The sequence below is a fragment of the Teleopsis dalmanni genome, chromosome 2, assembly GCF_002237135.1.
Source record: "Teleopsis dalmanni isolate 2A chromosome 2, ASM223713v2, whole genome shotgun sequence".
Classification (NCBI taxonomy): Eukaryota; Metazoa; Arthropoda; class Insecta; order Diptera; family Diopsidae; genus Teleopsis; species Teleopsis dalmanni.
The window spans coordinates 80,803,145-80,824,611 of NC_051847.1; the positions used below are offsets into that span (position 1 = coordinate 80,803,145).

Here is a 21,467-nt window from a genome sequence, read left to right on the forward strand (position 1 = left end):
TTTCTTTCAGAGTTGTAAAAAAACAGCATTAAGTCTGGTTGAAACGAATTGGCATCACTTTGAAAATATTATTTCAAATGCTTGTTTTTGACATATGTCTGGTGTTGTATATAAAATATAAAAATTGTACACTGAAAATAAATTAATTTAAATAAATGAAAACAATAGTAAGCATATTAATTTTGCATATTTTAATTAATTTATTTGTTTTTGTATTTGTACTTATTAGTAAATGAAATGCTCATATAACTTTAACGGGTGATTGGAAATTTGCAACATATTTCCAGTGAACATTCATAATAGACTTATTTTTGACATTGGCCGCACTAAAACCTAAGTCGTAAAATTTTTTGCGAGTAAAACCTAACTCTGAAGTTTTTAAAAGCATTGTGTTTGCTTAACATCTTTTATTTTGTAAGTTGTGAGTATTTTTTTGCTACTCTGAAAGAAAACATTACGGCTATTGAAAAAATTCATTGTATATACAGTGTATGTAACTTTAAATGGTCGGTTGTTTTCAGCGCATAAAATTGCTGGTTTCGTTTACGTCAGTTTAGTAGCATGTTTCCACTGCAGCTAAAACAACTTACGAGTATGATAATCTAATTAAGATTTGGCCGTTTCCATTGTCATAAGTTGATTTTTGTATGTGAAATCATTGATAACTAACTGAAATTAATACTTTTTTGTTAAGTAAAAAATAAAAAAATTTTGTTAAAAATAAATCAAGGGAACTTTGACTAAATATACAATATCATACTATATGATATTGTGTATTTGTATAGTATATATCATACTATATGATATTGTGTATTTGTATAGTATATATCATACTATATGATATTGTGTATTTAGTCAAAGTTCCCTCGATTTATTCTGAACTAAATTAAGAGCTTAAAGGAAAGCTCTTTGTATGGTTAATTAAATTTCATTAGTGAGACCTTAAACAAATAAACTACTTTACCGAAGTCAGTGAGAACGTACTATAAAAGACTTTTTTTCAATGTATTCAATGTATAAGTAATATTTTTTAATGATACTATAGTTCATTAACGAACTATACACACGATAAATTATTTCTGAAAGTATAATTCTCAAGTAATTTATGATGATTTCTTTGACGTGTTTGTTTGTTAGTTTAATTAAAGTATTTAGAAAATTTCTCTAAATTAGCTAATCAAACAATTACTAATAAAATTTTCCGTTTTGATTTAAAAAACAAACAAGATTTATGAGCACAAGAATGATTTGTTTGCAACATGTGTTGTTGCTGCAAAGGGGAAGGAAGAGTATTTGAAAATGAAAATTGCCACTTTCAGTTAGACAAATATGCGAGTGCAGATACAAGCACGTAGAGCGCGGTAGATAGCGAACATATACAGACAAATAGACAAATAGACAGATAGACAGATTAGCTAAGCAGACAACTCCGCAAACACAACAGAAAAAAAATATGTGTGGCAAATAGGCAATGTCTGTAGTATGTAGTATGTAGTATGTAGTACGTACCCCTTCATATCCATATCGATGCACACAAATGGATGGTGAATTGTACTGGTAACTCAGCTGAACTATTCGTTCAGCGGATTCGTTTTTGCATTCACATAATTTAAAATTTAAATTGCGAAAATGTTGCAACTCTTGAAAGATGAAAATTGATTTTTATGGTGTGATAAAGTGGGCGAGTGTGGCGAGTGTGTGGCAAATTCAGTTGCTTTAAATTGGGTTCAACTAAGCAATGCGAAATGGGAATCATGAATGGTTGGCTCGCTTGTTCAGTTCAGTTGTTCAGTTGTTCAGTTGTTTGTTGTTGTCGGTATAATAAAGTACAAATACAACAGCAACAACAACAATCAATGATAAAAAAAACAACACACAAAAGATTTAACAAACAAGTCGACATGTAGAGGGTTAATCGAAAGCAGTTTGAGCAATTCATAAAGGCAGAGTGTTGCGGAGTAAAACGAAGTATAATTTGAAGTTGAGTGAAACGAAATTGGTGGCGCTACTGTGTGCGCAACGTACTGTGAAAAAAGATATAAATTTTCATTTAGATTTTTTTGTTTGTTTTGTTTTTTTTATATATTTTTTTTTTATTTTAAACAATTTGTGCAAGTCTGTTAACTTTTTAGTTTGTTTTTTTTTGTCGAATTTTTTTTTTTTTTTTATTGTACAATTTATTTGCAGATTTATAAAAAATTGGGTTGGGCTCGTTTAGACGAAAACACGCTTTTGAACGTGATCTTTTTTGCACTGTTGGCGTTTAGTGAGAATTTGACAAGCTCCGTTGACTGTAGTTTTTAATCTTTTTGCTGGCTTCTGTTTAATTGTTAAAGGAGTTGTCATGCACTTTGAACGTCTCATGCGAGCTGTGTGAGCTCTGAGCTGTTCGCTATTCACTGTAAGCTGTTCACTGTTCGCTGTTCGTTGTGCGAAAAGAAATAAGAAAAACAAAAACAAAAACTTCTGGTCGTGAATGTCTCACGGATTTCAGAATGTTAACTTGACATAATTTTTTTATTTTTCATTTTTTTTGTTAATTTATTTTTTTTAAATAAATTTTATTTTTTTTTTTAATTAATTGTGATTGTAATTGAATTTATTTATTTTTATTTTGTTGTCATTTGCTTGTGTCATTTGTGCTCGACATTATGATTTAATTAATTAAGTTGTTCAGAGTTGACATAAACTTGTGCTGCCATCGTAAAATAAATTAATTATTTGCATAAATTGTAAAATGCTCATGCCAGCGTGTTCGTACTCGTACTCATATTCGTACAATTATAAATGCTTTCAATTAATTTGTTTTGAATAATTGCTACCACGCTGCCACGCTGCCACACTCGAATGGGTTGTAATTATAATTGTATTTTGATTACAAAAACATATATTTATGCAAATAATAGTAATAATAAATAGTTTTAATGAATTCAAACATGGCCCATATCATTAAAAATAGTTTAATCATTAATATAAACAATATTGATAAATGATGAAGGGTGTTAGTTAGTCATACAGTTTGGCATTTATTTCAGCAAGCACACCTCATTCTTTTAGTAATGAGATAGGAATGGAATTTTCGCCCAGACTCCATTTGTGATTACCCACCTTTGATCTGGGGCAGAAGGAGGTCACTGGGTCGAGTGCTGTTCTCTCCTTTTGACATTAGGATATCCTCAATGGCTGACATCCTGGCTTTCATTCGGAAGGAGGAATGACTTCTGTTCGGTTAGGGTCTGTTGTAGCACAAAAAATCAACCATGGTCGCAGTGCTCCGCTCCGTTGAGAGCTGGTACCTTGTTTATTTCTAATCTATTCTATCTCCATTTGTTGTTAGAAAGTACTCAAGAGCTCATATTTAAGCCTGCACTAGATGGTTGGAGCGAGTTCTGTTCAGTTAGGATTACTTGAGATCAGTCGGCAGTACAAAAATCAAATGTGGTTGATTTAAAATATAAGACCACAATCACTCTCATATTATTATATTAAATTTAAAAAATAAATACAAACAAAATAAAATATACAACTTGTCATTTAGCCAAGACATCCCATTCTTTTAATAAATCACAGTGTGTTTCAGTAGAGCTCTAAACCGAAAACCCAAAATATCGCATTACTATCTCCGTTTGTTGTTAGGATGTATTTAAGAGTGTACATTTTCACTTTTGCTCAAAAGTTGGAGTGCTGCACAAAAGATCAATTATTGTTAATTTGGAACTCAAAATCCCATGTTTACTCTTATCTATTCATATTAAAATTTAAAAAAAAAAACAATTTAAATTTGGATTGGTAATGCAAGTAGTTCTTGCGTGAAGTAAACAGATGTCACACAAACCCTTTAGAAAAATCAAAGCACAAGGAGGGAAGACATCTTAAAACCAGAGCGCTAGGATTCGCTAATTCAATGAATCTAAATGTGGTTTATATAAAGTATATAGAGTCTTATATAGAGTTTTATGCATGCAAATATATATGCCTTGATAATACTCAGAAAGAAGTGTGAAAACCGAAACCGTACATTGAAAAATATATCGATTTAGATTAGTTCGATGCTGTACATTTCGGTATTTTTCTAACCCTTTTCAGTTGTTAAAATGTTTATAAATAAAAGTTGAAAGTTTATGCCAGGGGGAAATTACTGAGTTGTGAGTTTAGAATGTTCTTAATAGTTGACAATTTGACCTTCATTCGATGGGTGCAATTCAATCGATGGGTGCCAATAGTGCATTTACTTTTATCTATTTTTACTGAGATTCAAAAAAATATATTAAATACAAGTTAGTAACGTAAGTAGTACTGAATCAAGATTAAAAGCGTTACGGAAACCCTTTAGAAAAACCAAATTAAAAGAAGGTAGGATTTCTTTAAACAATTGTCCTAAGGTTGTTGGCTTTGTAACCAGCTGGGACCTGTAAGCAGATAACATGAAAGGATATACAAGATAATTACATGGGTGGAGAAGTGAATGAGTAGTGGTCGCGGGTAATGGAAGGGGAATGAGGAAAACGGGTGGACTGGGTGGGTAGAATTTAATTAACCCGGGTCCAGACGGAAAAACCTGACTACTTCAATAGGGTTGGTCCAAAGTTTAATTGGACGGAGATTTATGTGCGTGAGAGTCCTAAGGAGAAACAACGTACTTAAAGGGGGTTTGCATAAAGTTTGTCACAGACTTCACTGTAAACTTAACCGAACCCATGTAAATATTTTTTAGATTAAAGTATTGTGAGACGTGAGAACATTTAGAAAAAAAGGAAAAATCCTAAAGACTATACCGGAACAATTTATCAAGTATATTAAAATCACTTATTATGATGTTCAGCTGGAAATAATTTAATGATTGTATGCACTATAATAATAATAATTTAAGAATCTTTCTTAATTTAAGATAGATAACACATTATCTACCTACTTGCGTAAATAATGTTGACGACTCGTAAAGAATATTTTTTGATTCTTCAGTAAGACGTCACTTAATTTCACATACTTAAATTTCTTAAATATTTTAAATACATTTGTTGACAAACATAAAAAAAACTAAAATTTATACTCGTAGTTCCGCCTTATCATGAAATGATAAACGTAAGACGTAAGTAAATAGTTCATACATAATAATGATGTTTTATTTATTAATTATAGAAAGTAATTAATTCTTATTATCTTCGACACTTTAACATCATGTTAACAAGATCAAAATTTTTTATATTGCCGAATCAGTATTACAATAGCTATTTTTCCAGTTATGGTTACTAAGTGATATTAAATCGGTTGGCAGAATAGAATGACTCGCTCCATTGTGCATGAACTAAGCTCAGTTGAACGAATCTCAACTTCAGGTTTCTGTTTATCTGACAAATAAACATAAAATTGAGGAAACACAGTAGCTTCATAGTTTTATGACTCTAAATAACTTATAAAGCATATACATATATGGATACATATTTGTATATATTAACAATAATAATATAAAAACGATAAAAACGTTAACTGTCACGCTTTTGTGCTGGCATTGTTTAAGTCATTCACATTCAATATTAATTCAATATTCGTTTACAAAAAAAAAAATTTCAAAAATATATATAAAAAATAAATTTAAATAATATACAGAAAAAAAAATAAATAAAATTTATAAAAAATGTACATAAATTAAATTAGTACAAAATTATTATTAATTTCAATAAAATAAAGTGGAAAGCAACAAATTAATTAAAAGTATTTTTTTTTAGTTTTGCCGACCACAATAAATAATAGTTGATATTTTGTTATTAGCAATACTTAAATAAATAAAATTTAATATTTTATTTCTACATTAATATGATTTAAAAACACAATATATAATACATAAATTAATTTTTTATTACAAAAACTCAAGTACTTTTAATTTAGTTTTTTTTTTAATAAGTTCGGTGAAGTGAAATTTTTTATTATTATACTAAAATAATTAGTTTCATTTTTTATTAACATTTTAATTAAAAATAAATTGTTTTTGTACACAATTAACATTTTTCACAGAAATAAATATTGTGTGTCATTAATATGGCTTACATTTTAAAGATGCAGTCTGTGTGAAAATTATCTTGAATTATTACATTAAATACAAAAATATCATCAATCAAACAAAATTTATTTTGTCGTCTTAATAATATGACATAATGATTGCAATTCAACTAACTATGTCGGTACTTGAACCAATCTTTTTCACATTTTTCGTAGACTGTTTGAGGTATGGACTTTAACTCTTTTACAGCACGATCGCAATGAACTCGAAACGGCATTCTCGAGGTGGTAATTTTAAGCACGAAATTAGAAAAAAGCTACACGGATCATTTCAGTTTAATACGTTACTTAGTCGATCATAATCGTTGAGGTTTTTTTTACCAACAACCACTGCAGAAAGATAACGTTTTGCCAACGCAGAACACACAGAAGTATAATTGCAAAAATTACTTTTGTAGACAAACTGATTAACCGGGAGCTTTGTACTATCTCATAGTAACACAGAACCAGTGGCTAAACCAGAACTAGAGTGTATATTATGTTGACAATTTGCATAGATTATAGTATTATTGCATCAGATTTAATATTTTTCTACCATTCGCATTTATTGCCCTTTACTATTAGAAAGGTTTCTCATTGGTATAGAACAGGGCTGTCCAAAGCACGGCTCGTGGGCCACATTCGGCTCGCATCTAATATTTGTGCGGCCCGCGGCATGTTTTTAATCTATGGCAATTACTCAAACTTTCTTGTGATGTACTGGTAAAAGTACATTATTTTATTTTTATGGTATACCAAATATATGAAGTTAAATAAATAAATTAATAAAACTGAATTTAACATTATAACCAAATTTTTTTGGTGGAAAACAACTCTGAACGTATATATTTGTTTATGCGGCTCTCCAATCTGTACAGTGATCTAGATAGCCCTGGTATAGAATATCTAAATGAAGATGAATTAACTCACTTTTATAACACTTTTCTTATATTTGCGTTTAAAATAAATTTATCTATTAGAATAAATATTCTTAATATATCGTTTCGTTTCTGTACTGGAAAAGGAAATAATTTAATAATAGAAAACAAGCGAGTATCAATAGTTCATTACAGTTACTAAGAAGTGTCATCACTAATATACAATTCTGAATTCAAACTTAAACGCAGCATATTTAAACACTTTTCAAGCACTTTTTATGCAGTTATGAGCAAAATAAATTGTATTGAAAACTTATTGCAAAAAAATGTAGGTACAGGCTTTTTTTCATTGAAAATAATCCTTACATTTAATATTTAGTTCTATAATTGAATTTAAACAAGGACTGTTCATGCCACTTGACATCAGTGACAATTTAAGTAAACAATATAATTGACTTGATATTTGATTGAGTATTATATTTTTTTTTTGTAAGAGAGACATCATAGATTCATATACATATATTGCTTAAATGTGTTGTAGAAAGAAAATTTAAAAACCACCGATATTAAGGACAGTGACGACTCATTTAAATAGCTGGTGTCAGCAAACTAATCGTCAGATGACGCTAAATATATGTTTCATAATTCATTTAAATAACTAGTTGTCAATATACTAATCATCAAATGGCACTACAGTTATGTAGCATGAAGGCACTAATAATATGGAACAAACTGCATATAATTTATAAATTTTAGATATTTTTTGAGCATAAACCATAAAATATAAATATTGAACAATGAATATTAAAATGAATATAGTCATATAGTTGGAAGCACTTTAATTATTCTCAAGTTAGCTAGTTAGTTTAAGTGGAGTGGCGAGCTAAAAAAAGCCATTTTGAATCCACAAATCCTCGTACTAATGGGTAGAAAAAAGGACAAGATAGATTCAGCCAGAGACATTTATAAGGGCAAGAATTTGACCAATGCTAATGCTGGAGATATGTTTTTACGTAATTTCTAAACTTAACCCAAAATAAACTCGAATCCTGTTAAATTTGAAACACAGACACACGTTTTACACATTTGAACCAACAATGCAATAGACTTAGAATTTTGTCTAGTTGCTATTATTGTTTCACCAACTAATTCACTTGTTGCATTCTATTGGAACAAGTGCATAAACAACAGCTATATATAAATACAATTAACTATTGTCGTTAATGATTTTTTATACATTTTAATTTAGTTTAATTGATCTGTTAATTAATTAATTAATTAATTTTTATTTTTCGTAGTATTTATGAATATCCTATAGCATCATATACGTATGTATGTAGATACTAACGTAGTGACCCCATTGATATATTTCACACATTAAAATTATTATTTATTGAAATATTTTGCATTTTGAATTCATTTTTATTGTTATTATTAAATTTCAATTAATTTTGTAATATTCACATAATAAATTTATATTTATATGTATATTTTTTAAATTAGTTTTCTTTTATTGCCAACAATTTAAAAACAATATAAAATTGTGCCAATTATTTTTTATTTGAATTTTTGTTAAGATTTTGAATTTCTTTATTTTTTTTTTATTATTATATTTATTTTTATTTTTATTTTTAAGTATTTCGAGCGTGTGCAATAAATTTGCCACAATTCATAGTATTATTATTCTTAATTAAAATTTATAAATTTATTCCACTGCAAAAATAGAGATAAATAAACCAACAAATGCGACTTATTGTTTACGTTATTGACCCCAATTTAAACCAATGAATTTCTTTCTTGTTTATATTGAATTTAATTTATTTTTATTTAAGTTTATTTTCTCAATTGTTGTGTGCAATTTGCTGTGGTTTTGATCTTTGAAAAATGTTAATAATTTTGAAAGTTTAATTGATAGTGAAATCAAATAATAAAAATAAATTTTATTTGAATAACGTTTGCTTGTTTGTATATTGTTCGTAACAATTTTTAATGATGTGAGTAATGCATTTAATATTCAACAATATATACCTATATATACAAGGTAATTTGGTTCTAGTTTATTTATTTGTAAACATCCTGATGCACCGCCAGTAGTTACATGTAATAATGTGAGATAATATAATAAATATACATATATCATTTATATCATACATATATATATAATCAATCAAAACCCAGAAATAGGGAGCTACTAATGCTGAACAGAAAAGGCATCTGGTTCGTTACAGGGTTTCTCACTGAACATTGCGAAGTCATAAAACATCTATCGAATCTAGGTATTATAACGGACGATAGCTGCACACTTTGTCACGAAGAAAAGGAACACATTCCGTATCACTGTGATAGTCTTGCCAGACTCAGACTTCGGTACTTATCACCTATCCATCTACTTATAACAGAAATAAGCAACATCTCTCCAGAGGACATAACGGCAAGAAAGTGAAAGAAAGAGAAAGTGAAACTATAAAGTGGGTTTTGCACAATAATTCTCAAAGGATGCAGTGACGTTGTGACATAGTTCCCAATACTTTCAAAATCTTTTATTTATCTATTTATATATATATATATTCCTTTCAAAGTACAACTTGTTCTATAAGAGTAACATAGCTTAATTTGATGAAACAAAACGAATTTGCTCAATATGCACAACATATTGTTCTGGTGTATTTACTATGTATTGTGTGTTGTATAGATAAATTCTTTATTTCTAAACGTTCATTGAATTGTTCATCAATTACTTTATGCCTTGGTTTTAATAATTTTATCCTTGTTTTTAATAAGAATAAATAGTTGAATAAAAAGTAAAACGATTTAATTTTAGATCTTTCAAACTAACAGAAACGTTAGTTTTTAACTATAATTTATGGAAAAAATAGAATATTGTTACTATAAATAAAATTATTTACGTTTTTCCTCCCATCATCCTATTTCATCCCATCCCATCTTCTTTTTAACTTATTTTTGTGGCGCACAGGACATACCAATAAAACCTCTACTATGAAAAACAGACAAGTAAATTAATAGAAAATTTGAAGTGATATAAGATATTTTTTTTAAGCAAATCCATTTTTTAAGTGTCTCAGAACGTATTTCAATCTGCCTTATAAGGAATGTTAGTTAAGAAAATGCAAAATGGTAACATATTAGTGTCAAACCCTAAAACACTTTTAACACATTAATTGCACTTATTAAGCTTTGTTTTTAGCAAAAGTTTAATTTGGTTAATATTGGATCTGCACGACCCTTTTATTATTTATCATCATTATTAATAAAATTAATAATGTAATACAAATTAGTTTACTGGTGAGCTCTTTGGGGATCACTGCTGAATGTAAGTTGTGAAGAGTCATTTTGTCATAAAATATATTCAAGTCAATAATTTAAAAAGAAAAAAGATTGTATAGTATTAGGTTCTCTTTAATTGCAAAAACTCATATGTAGCATTTTGATTAAACAGACATATGTCTTAAACACTATTTATACAGACGAAGAAATGGCGAGTGCTCTGCCACTGCTCAAATCAAGTATATATAAAGAAACCTGACCGTATAGCATCAAAATTTATTTAAACGTAAATTCTCGCATGTTGCATTTCAAACGAATATACAGAAATACATAGTATAATTCATACTTTAAAAACTATAGATCAGAGGACTAAATAGGTTTTTACTCTAACACTGCTCGGCAGTTTCCAAAAAGTATCTATCAACTATATATACTTTCTAAGATATCTTTCTGATATCTTTAATGCATGTATGACTTAAATTGCTAATTTTACTGGAACGACACATGAAGGTCCAGAGTTTTACGTGGATACCTGCCGTGAAGGCTTAACACACGATGTTCTTCACACACGCATCGGTATTTTGCGACGATAATGGATGCATTGGAATTCCAAGGAATTTCGCCGGTAACGACACAGTACTTTTTCAGTCTAGAATGTTACTATAAAAAGGTTCGAATAACTATACGCTCACTCAGTGCCCTCGTAAGTTTGTTTCTCATACATATGCTGCCACTATATATATATTTTTTTAAGACTATTAGAGAAGAACTCAAGGCGTGTATATCTTTTATTGTTGTCGTACATTTTTTTTGATTAAATTAGCGAGATTTGAGAATATATTAACATTGCCTTTACTTAATTATAAATAAAATAAATATGCAATAAACTTATAAGGAAATCGTTTAAAAATCTAAAGAATTTGTTTATTTAGCTGCATTTTTGTATATATACAAAAATATCGGACTGTATAATATTTTTAAAATATTCCACACTCGAACAAAATTGTTTCTCAGTAATAAATTCAATAAATTTTTTTTCTATTTAACTTCTCGGAAACGTATATGCATAAAATATTAAAAACGAAAAATTCCCAAACAAACAAAAATAATGAAAACAGCAAATCAAAACGAAAAAAACAAAAACAAAAACAAAAACAAAAAAACAAATTGTTTAATAAAAACAATTATTGCTGCTGTTATTTTGATGAATCAATAAATTTTGCTAATAGTCAAATTAAAGCAACTCGAACTCAAAATCCAGACAGTCAAGCATTTGCAGATTGCGAATTGCGGATTGCGCATTGCTGAATGTTGACTGATGACTTTTTGTTGAAATCCCAAATTTGCTCAATTTGCAAGTAAGGACGGACAAACGAATCACGTTATGCTTAGCTGGCTGCACATTGGTCTTGGTCTTGGTCTTGGTCTTAATGAATAATGACGGTACAGCGCTTTTGGGATAAGAAAACCATAAGAAAACTGGACATACATCGCAATGAAGATTGCTGCTGAAGTTGTTGTCTTCGAGAGACTGACAGGAGAGCTGACAGGCTATAAGATGTAAAGACGAAAAGTTAAGTTGACTGACGGACATGGAAACAGCAAGTCATTGGATCGTTTAGTTTGCATCTTTATACGATCGAGCTAGTATGTACGATCGATTATTCGTTGTTTCAATCAAGCAGTTATGGCAATCGTTTTAAATTAGTTTTGAGGCAATACACACCGCCTCTACGCCCCACATACTCCTTCGAAATTTTTATTTCTTCCTACTTTTTTTTTGTTCACATCGCATATTTTTTTCTTATAGTTTATTGTGGGTATCCAGATAAAGTTAAAGAAAAAACTATTCAAAAAAAAAAAATAAATAAATAAATAAATATTTTCGCTTTGAAACTCATATATAACTTATGATCGATCCTCAACGCTAAATGATCGCCTCTGGGTAGATTTCTTTTCCGAACATTTTGTAGATGTGGATACCCTTTTTTTCTTTTTTTCTTTGTTTTTTTGTTTTTGTTATTGATTTATTTTTTACTTAACGTCGTTAACGTAGCGTGAAATTTTTTTGTTTTTGCTGTAGTTATAGTTTCTCCATAAATTGTATCTTTTTTGTCTATCTTTAATTTTATTGCTTTCGTGGTGCTGATCACTGCTGATCGGTGATCGCTGATCATGCTGTGGTGGGTTTGCTGCCTTTGGTGATTGTGTGGCGTTCAATTAAATTAAGTGCGCCTCTGCACAACGTAAACATTTTGTCTACCGATGTTTTGTAGTTGTTTTTGTTTTCTGTAAATTTGTTGTTTTTTTGTTTTTTTTCGTATAGATTTTTTTCGTTATATTTATAATGGATACTTGTGAAAAAGTATATTTCATACTTTTATCAAGTGATCATGCCGCCACTTATTGAAATTGTAAGTAAATTGGTTAGTTATTATTTATTCAGTTTTTTATTTTTGTTTTTTATTTTTATTATTTATTATGTTTACAGCGGCAAAAAAGCAAAATAACAAACAACTTCATACTGCGTTGTATCTGGTCACTGCTCACTTGTATCTTTTTATCGTCTTTGTTGTTGTGCGCTTAAAAATTTCGTTTATTTTGTCTACTAAGGCGATTATCTGTATAAATGTTTGACGTTATTAGTAACTATGTTTTTCACCTTTATTTATTTATTTTTTTTTTCTGTTATTTTTTTTGAAATTTATCCATCAGTTCGCTCACGCGACGTTTGTATTAATACGTGAATTTATGACTTTATTTTGTTTGAACATTTTGTGGTTAATTTGCTTTTGTTTTGTAGTATCTGCGATATTTTTAACACATAATACATTTCATAAAAAAAACGCCGGATTTTTTTATGTTCAATTTTATGTATATTGTTGGCATATATAAATTTTACAATTTTTAATTCCTAAGGGAAAAGTTATTATAGTTTTAACACTCGCTGCATGTTATTAATTTTAATTGATTTACTTTTTAACTATAGTATTTTTATTAATAAAAAATCACACAAAAAATTTTTAAATTGCTCATATGTAAAATAAATAAAAATTCACTTATTATAAAAATTTTTTTTAATCACAATATATAAATTTGAATATCTTTTTTAATGGCATTCATTTATGTCATATAAATAGTATATGCATGTACCTTATGTAATTACTTTTACAATAGCAGCAAAAACCGCAATTATTTTTAGCAATAATAAATATAACAAAGTTTTTACACTTTAATTTTTTATTTCAATAATAGTATTTAAATGATTTAAATGATTTGTTTTAATATTCGAATTTTGTTTAAAGTTTTTTACAACTTCAGCATTAAAATTATTTATATGTTACATACAAAGTTTTCTATAGAAATTTGCAAACTTGCTATAAATTTATTCACCAAATGTTAAAAATAATTTGTATTATTTATCTAAAATTACTCAAAACTAGTGGTTGGTGCATTTACTTGTCACTATAATTCAAAACTATGCATAGTAAACAAAAAAAATTGCAACAATAATGATGTTGACTACTATACTATACTGTATAATAATCTATAGCTAATAAGTATGCATTATTTAATCTAAAGTATTTGCAAATAAGAGCTTAATTTTGCACTGAGTGCTTGCGTAAGTGAAGTGCTCTTTATTTCATAATTGATAGAATTAATTTACACACAATTTTTACAACACTTGATACAAAATAAAAACTTATTATATGGATATCCTATATATACTTTAGTATGCAGAATACCAAGTTCTACTGGTACTCATATAGTCGGTTATCCAACCTTTGTAGAGGTGTTGTGGTAGCTGTAGTAAATAACTAAAGTTACGTAAAAGCAGGATTAGCATTTATACTTTCACCCATATTCACCCTGTGGTGTGACACAAAAAACAGCAGAGGTTTATTAAGTATTTCGCAAAAGTGACACCATCATGTGTTTAGTAATTGTGTTTCACTTGTGATACGCGATATCTAGTACCAACGGATCCAGATGCCCATACTTCGGTTGTCGTGAATCTATTATACCAACAACAATAGAGATTTATATGAGCCTTGCTTCTTAACAATGAGAAAGTTATATCCAAACATATAACTTATATTGCTTCCGGCGAACTTTATTCCAATGGAAAGGTTATCGGCATATTTTCCTGAAACATGTGTTTATAACACTCCAATGATAATCAGTACGTCAGATGCACAACTAGAACACACAAACTACAGAAACGAAAAAAAATTAATTTTTATAGATCTTTTGTCAACTGTCAGACGATAGTGGAATAGATCTACTATATTTTCTTCTTTCATTGCTCCAGAGCTCTTCTGCGGGATAACAAATAGATTCATAAATAACATATGTTAAAAAAAGAAATAAAATCCACTTGAACACTATAGAGCCCAAACATACATGTAGCAGTCAAGAAGATTCAATGATCCTGAACACAACAAAGTTGATACTATACTTAACGTTAGCAGAAACGATATTTAAATCTACACTGAACTGCTTACAAAACACTGTAGACTCAATTACCACATGAAGAATATAGGTGCGGTAAAAAGTAATATCTGTCGACTCTGTCATGAGGAGAAAGAAATATCAGAATATTTTATATGCAACTGCCTAGCGGCGGCAAGACGTAGACTTGACTAACTTGGAAGCGGGATCTTAGTCTCAAATGCAGCAAATATGAGATTTATAAATAGTCTAGAATTGTTTTAGTTGGACTTTTGGGCGTACAATATATCTTTTGGGTTGGATGTATTCATAAAATTTGAGAATAATAATAATAACAATATTTTCTTCTTTCTTGCAGTGACCTACAACTACTACAATAGTTATTGAAAGGAGCTGCTAACTAATTGGTATGTCTGCTTATTAGACAGTGTGCTGTCAGTACAAGAATTATATGGAGACGAATAAGAGACGTGTAAGACTAACCGTTTATTTTGTTCTTTTCTGATAGTAGACAGGACATTTTAATTCGTTAGTTGCAACAAAAAATATATATAAATGAAATGTAAATAGCTAAGCTAGTATTTTGAAAAAAAGAAATTAATATTTTTATGTCATTTTCTTTTCTTTTTTGGTTGATATCATTACTTAGCTGATCTTAGAGTAGGCATTGAATATTCACGCAGCTTATGAGGAATACACAAATTAGTCATTGAGATAGTTGGGTCTCTGCAGAAACCCCCCAGCTATCAAAGAATAAAAGTAAAAGATGCATTAACTCGGAAAAGGCTCCACATAATAATAATATTTACTTAGAATGTCGATCTTTGGATCAGTACGATCAATTAGTTGGTGGATTGCAGAGGTAGAAAAATAATGTGCCATTTTGTTCAAAAAAAAACTCAATAAAATTAAAACAATTAACTTTAAGTATAATAACAATATTTACCCCTTTTCAATCGCTTTTACCCTGTGCCGGAAAAATGAAAAAGACAATATATAGAGTAATGTATATATTTATTTATTATTTTGTAAACTATGTTTATTTTACTATTATAATAAGAGGTATTGTAATGTATATAAAAAAAGTGTTGCGGTCTTTCATTGACTTGCAGTAATTCCCGTACATATCGACTAACTGCATAAAAATCGAAATTTCCGCATTCCCTATGAAACCTATTGAAATGATTATAACGTAGAGTTGCATTTTCCCTCACTTGATATTTATTTTAAAAATATATATTGTATATTAAATATTTACATTTCCGAATTACAAAAAGGCATGCAAAATTTGTTTCGAATTTGTTAAGCTTTATTTTTTTTTCTTTTTGATTTTGCTTGAATTATTTTCATTATTGTTAAACAAAAATTGATTTCTCGATATGCTCGACGCTTTAATTTGCATAATAAAGGATGAGTACAATTTATACAAAACAAAACACCACATCACATCACATCAAGGCACATCAGTGCATAAAATTATTTGCCTGAGGCCCGGGGCTACGTAGTACGTATCAGGCAAATCCACATGCGTTCATACAAATAAACAGAAACAACAAACGTACAAACAAGACAAAAGGAAAGGAAAACAAAAACGCCATTCAGGCATTAAAAATTTATTTGCTTCCTTGCGTCATGACGTTGCCATATTATTTTTATTCCCTTCTCTCCATACACTTATTGTGCATTGTTTTTTTTTTCATATTATTTTTTTCTGTTTTTTTTTTGTTTTGTTTGAATTCGTGTTTAACTCAGTTGGAAAATCATATTGGGTTTGGGATTTTTGTTTTCATTTGTAAGTTAAGACTGCTAAGCTGACAGAGGATCAGCAAAGGAACATGTTTCTGAATATAATAGCTTAAATCTGTATGCACGTACGTGCTGGTCTATATAGTGTGTTGCAGACATAGTGTGTAGCTGTGCGAACTACACCTTTGCCAGTGTGAATACGTAGAAGAAGAGGAGCATTAAATGAATTTCAGTTGTAGGCAGATACGAGGTGGTTAGGCCACAAACGGTTCCATTATTATTTGGATTTTTTTATTATATGTAAAATTTTTTTTTTTTCATATGGCAGTCTGTTGAGACTGTGAATTGAAGGCGCTACTCGTAGTGTGCCCTCAGCGCCCTCCTGAGGTGCGGTAAGCAACATATCGACTATGATTACGTCGTTTATTATGATTATTATCATAATTATAATAATGATTATGATGATGACCGCAAAGTTGAGCTGAGCTGAGCTGAGCTAAGTTGAGTTGAGTTAACAAAAGTGAATGCAGCAACATTGCAAGAGTAGGAAATTTTCAAACGAAAAAAAATTCGCGGCATTTACAATTTGCCACACTACGCAAATGTGTCTGTCTCTGTGCTAAGTATCTACGAGCTTGCATTATATTTTGTATGTTTGTACATTTTTCACTGTTGTACATTTGCATGGATACAAGATTGTTGTTGTTGCTAGCAACACTGTCGAGATTGTTGTTGTTGTTGGCAACACTGTCGAGTTGTAAAACAAAATATGTTGTTAACGTGTGTTAAGCAAGGTAATTTGAAGCGAAAGGTGCAATAAAAGTTCAACTAATGTTGCATACCATTTTTAACACTGCAATAATCACTTTTTACATCGCCAAAGATGAGACAAAGGCAGACCTGGCGTTGTTTGAGATATAAACTTTGGCTTAAAGCGAATATTAAATTTATAAAAGGTGATAAATCAAACGACCTGCATGCAAAATTCAGTCTAATCCACTTTCCTCACATATTAAACATTGTTACTAAATCGGTTTTTCGAATGTGACTTTAGATAGAAGTTAATTTATGAAAACGTTAAGTGCAGATACAAGATAATTTAATGTTTAGCTGCAAAGTAAATATTGTAAACTTAAATGTTAAGATCGTATGGTACAATTAAGTATAAATTCTTTTTATAGCTATAATTTTGAATGGTATTGAAATATTCGATAGATAAAACTGACACACTTTGACAGGATTATCACAGCTTTATGATAAATGTTCTGAAAATTGCATAATGATAAATTGGAAGAGAAAGTTTGTTCTTTATCTATTTACTCTAGATGATATGTAAACATTGACAAGTTGTATAAAACGCATTGATGATAATGTTAAAAATCATTTATTGTCCCAATTAAAATCTCAGTCAAGTTGTCCATTGATTTTTTGGATTCACAAGGATATCATAACTCAACATGAAACCTATTGAAATATGTGATAGATAAAACATAGTTTGACAAGATTATCATAGCTTTATCATTAATGTTCTGATATGTTCTGATTATTGGTAGAGAAAGTTTGCTCTTAACCTTTTTGCATTATCCAAAATAAATGATATGTTAACGTCCCAATTAAAATCTTAGTTAAGTTGATTAATTCACTTCAATTATATGGATTCAATACTATATCATAATTTAACCTGAAACCTTAACATTTTCTTAATTTTAGCATTGAGACTTGCATAAAAGAGCTAATTACATAATTGCCAAAGAAGAACGCTTTGTTTATGACTAGAACTAATCAGTTGCAGAGGGAACTATTTCGTCTTTCTCTCAACTCTACAACTTCTACAATATTCATACAAGAGAATATCTTACCTACGAATCTATGTAGCAAATAGTCACATCTGTAAGGTGCTTTCGTTTGCCTGTATGTTGTAATGTATGGAGTAAATAGCCACAATAGTAAGTTCCTTTTTTTTTGCCTAGGACTAATTGATCTGTGGAACGACATTATTCTTTAATAGTAATTTACAATTGCTGAGCTGATGAATATGTTAAAACTCGTATCAACAAAGGGAAAGCCTTGTTTGGCAAACTGAACAACAAATGGAGATCCAGTGAATTCAAGAGGCAGACCAAACTGCAAATATTCAAAACAAATGTGAAATCTATTTTGTACTACCGCTGTAAAACATAGAAGCATTCCAAAAATATATAGAGAAAAAGATGCAAGTCTTTGTCAACAGTGTCTACGTAGAATTCTGAAAATACATTGTGACCGAAAGGTTTTCGGAAATTCTCATTTAAAATTCGCGCGCTGTATATTTTTCGATATTTTAAGTTTATGTAGTTTGGCAGCACTGTCCTTAATTACTATGCCAAAAATGAGCGCGATCTGTCAGACAGTTCGTTTACGGCAGCTGTTGAAACCAGTTCACCTCAGTAGTGCGTTGCGAAAAAAACAATGGAAAAAAATATTGAACAAAGAGTTTGCATCAAATTTTGTTTTTCGAACGAAATTTCGTGTGCAGAATCGTTGCGAATGCTACAAAAGGCTTATGGGGAATCAGTTTTATCGAAAACTCAAGTTTATGAGTGGTACAAAGCCTTTCAGGACTGTCGTACGACCGTCGAAGACATGCCGCGTTCTGGACGACCTTCGACCTCTACCACCGACGAAAACATTGAAAAGGCAAAGGAAATCGTGTTCAAAAATCCTCATGTGAGTGTTAGAGAGATAGCACGAGAGCTAGGCATCGGTCGTGAGATGGCTCGTTTGATTTTGGTGGACAATTTGTGTATGCGACGTGTCAACGCCCGGCTTGTTCCGATTCACCTCAATTTGTTCAACATTATCAACGATTTTAAGGCCAAACATTCAATAAATACCATCGAACAGCCACCGTATTCACCTGATCTTGCACCGTGTGACTTTTTCCTGTTTCCCAACCTCAAATTACCACTCAGAGGAACGCGTTTTGAATCCATAGAAGACGTAAAACAGAATTCGCAGAGGGAACTCAAAGCCATACCGGAAAAGCGCCTATAAAAAATGTTTTGATGATTGGAAGAAACGTTGGCATTTGTGTATCGCTTCTAATGGAGCATATTTTGAAGGAGATAAAATAAATATTGATGAAGGTTAAGAATTTTGCGTTTTATTTAAAATTTCCCGAAAACTTTTCGGTCACAATGTATGGTGGCCAGATTATATATTAAATAAACGTCTGCTAAAACAAACTATTTAAAAGTTACACAAAATGACATAAAAATGAGAAAGTGGAAGTGAATACATAGCGAGGCAAACGTTGTTATGGAATCCACAAGGTAGAGAAGACCAGCGAAAATGTGAAGAAGAACGGTCGAAAGTGAGCTAGCTGAAGAACGATACACATCGAACGACATCTACAGAGAAGCACCAAACGAAATCTGATTTAGAAGAATTATTGAGACCATATGTCCCAGTAGGGGAAATGAACAATGGTAGTAGTAGAAATTTACAATTGTCAATTAGATATTAATTATGTACACACAAAATGGAATATTGAAATTATCAATTCTCAGGTCAAGTTTAAATTTTAAAAATATTAGTACATTGAGGTATTCAAAAGAGCTTTCTTTCGCAACTTTGTGAATTGAAAAAGATGCCACAGTTATAAATTCGTGCTATGTGTGGTTCGTTTGTCGATGAACTCAGGGCTATAGTTCTCTCTAAAGGTGGTTATATCAAAAATACGTATTTAAAAAATTGAATTGTTTTTAATTTTTTTCATTGGTTCAATAGTATACTATTTCAAATAAAAATATATAGCATTCTAAAAAGTTTCAAATTAATTATGCGACAGAGTATAATACTTGCATATTATCTCTTTTCCTATTGATTCTTTTATGTTCCTTTTTCCAAAGAAAATTATTTTGAATATTAAGATTATATTAACTTACAAAAAAATTTTAAGTATTAATATCTTTCACTACTTCACTTAAACTTTCTAAACGATCTTAGACTCTAATTTCACACTACATTTTTCTTAGCGACTAAGTAGTAATACTTGCCTTTCCATCAAATTAACTATTTTTTTATTATAGAAAGCGACTAAAAGGAATATGAATGAAACAGTGGTTTCCATTTTACCAGCCTAACTCTTGCAACGTACATAACTGCCTTTTGGAATAAATTGTAGTACTACTCAGTTAAGCCAAAGTTCCTATGAAGTTTTTATGGTTTAAAAATTATCAAAGGCTGCAAAAAACTCATAAATCATGTCACTGAAAAATATTCCTACAAAAATATGACTGAAAAAAATAATTTACGTATGGCGAAAATATCTTGCCAACAACTTTATTGTCTTGAATTATATTTCCGTTCCTTTCAAGTCATTAAGCTTACCTCCTTTCACAGTCGCTACAGTGGCTTTAAAAGTAATTGCACTGAATTGTCAGTTAATTCGTTTTAAGGAGCGAAAATTACCTGCAAGAGATAAATAAAAGAAACAGTTATTAAATGAAGAAAGCGTATTTAATTAAATAATATATGTAAATATTTAGTACGTATATAAGCATGAAGTAATTATTTTTATTAAACAGTAATACAAAGTTAGGCCTAAGTGGATTATAAGAAACGCCAATATAACGTAACATACACTTAACTGATATATATTAACAATATAAATTTAACAAATTTTTGAAAGTACTAATGTGTTACTAAAATGATTAAATTAGTAATAAATTAGTAAATTTTAAATAAAATTTATTATTTATAGAACATTACCTACATATTTTTTTTAAACTACCTAAAAATAATTCCCTCATGTTAATAGTTCAATATTAAAAAAAATAATTTAAGAAATACCTCTTATTCGCTTTTACACAAGATAACTACTTGTTTCTATTCTAGATTTGCAACACCTAAGTTAATGTACTTGCAATACCACATTTATGGACTATATTAGTTAGGTTCTAAATCTTCACATACCAATCTATAATCTATACCTTTAAATGCATGATTCACTACTATCGAAAACGTTAATAGCGATACTAAATATAACTGGCCATCTATAAACTCGTTTAAAATTAGGAAATTAATTAG

At 29.6% G+C, this 21,467-nt stretch overlaps 1 protein-coding gene across 2 annotated transcripts in view; it reads right to left on the reverse strand.

Moving 5' to 3' along the window:
* The window catches only part of LOC119677884 (mucin-19), a 450,187-nt gene that overhangs the window by 32,453 nt on the left and 396,267 nt on the right, over positions 1 to 21,467 (reverse strand). The window lies entirely within an intron of this gene.